A 648-nucleotide genomic window follows, 5' to 3' on the forward strand; every position below is an offset into this window, starting at 1 on the left:
CACCCCCACCCCGATATAAGCCTGTTTTTCCCTCCTTCCTCCTCCCCCCCTCTTTTTTGTTGGAAAGACAAAATGTGCAGGGTGATAGCTTGGGTGAATTGATGGCATCCTTCCTCCTGCCAAGCCAACCCGTTTTCTAAAAACCCCTTTTAGGAAGGCTAGAGAATTTTATTCTGTTGGAGAATATAACCCTGATGGTTGCTTGCACAGAGGGGAAAAGCAGAGAGGAATACGGGAATCGTCCTGTGCAATCTCTATTGTTTGAAACTTACTTTATATCAGAAATTGAAGATGAAAACGGTAAGGAAGATTTCACACTATTCAATGAAACTTTTTGCTTTTTTTGGGTCCCGAATAATGGTGCGTGCAGGGCTTTGGGGAGCGGGGGGAGATTTATTTTGCATTAGGCGAGGTGCATTTGGAGTAATTTCAGAGAGAAACCTCTGAGGATGGGGGAAGGGGGTGCGAGGATTTTTCAGCCGATAAGAGAGGTGATTGATCAGGTACCATCTCGAATAGTGCACTTTAAGAAGATTTTTTTAATATATACTTTGAATACTAAGTCGTTGGTAGAAGCAGGAAAGGAAAAACAAAACCAAACCAAAACCAAACAACAGACGAAAACCAAAGCAGCCCCCACACCCCAGC

General features: G+C 43.7%; 1 protein-coding gene across 4 annotated transcripts in view; it reads left to right on the forward strand.

Annotated features, from left to right (window-relative positions):
• The first annotated feature begins 6 nt into the window (after positions 1-6).
• Positions 7-648, forward strand: part of ADAMTS6 (ADAM metallopeptidase with thrombospondin type 1 motif 6) — a 147819-nt gene continuing 147177 nt past the window's right edge. For all 4 annotated transcript variants that reach the window (XR_001866129.1, XM_017747088.1, XM_008643545.2 and 1 more), the window contains exon 1: positions 7-300. The gene's annotated coding sequence lies outside the window, so the exon portion shown is untranslated. The remainder of the gene's footprint in view (positions 301-648) is intronic.

Source organism: Corvus brachyrhynchos, unplaced genomic scaffold, assembly GCF_000691975.1.
Source record: "Corvus brachyrhynchos isolate BGI_N302 unplaced genomic scaffold, ASM69197v1 scaffold131, whole genome shotgun sequence".
In the NCBI taxonomy this organism is placed as follows: Eukaryota; Metazoa; Chordata; class Aves; order Passeriformes; family Corvidae; genus Corvus; species Corvus brachyrhynchos.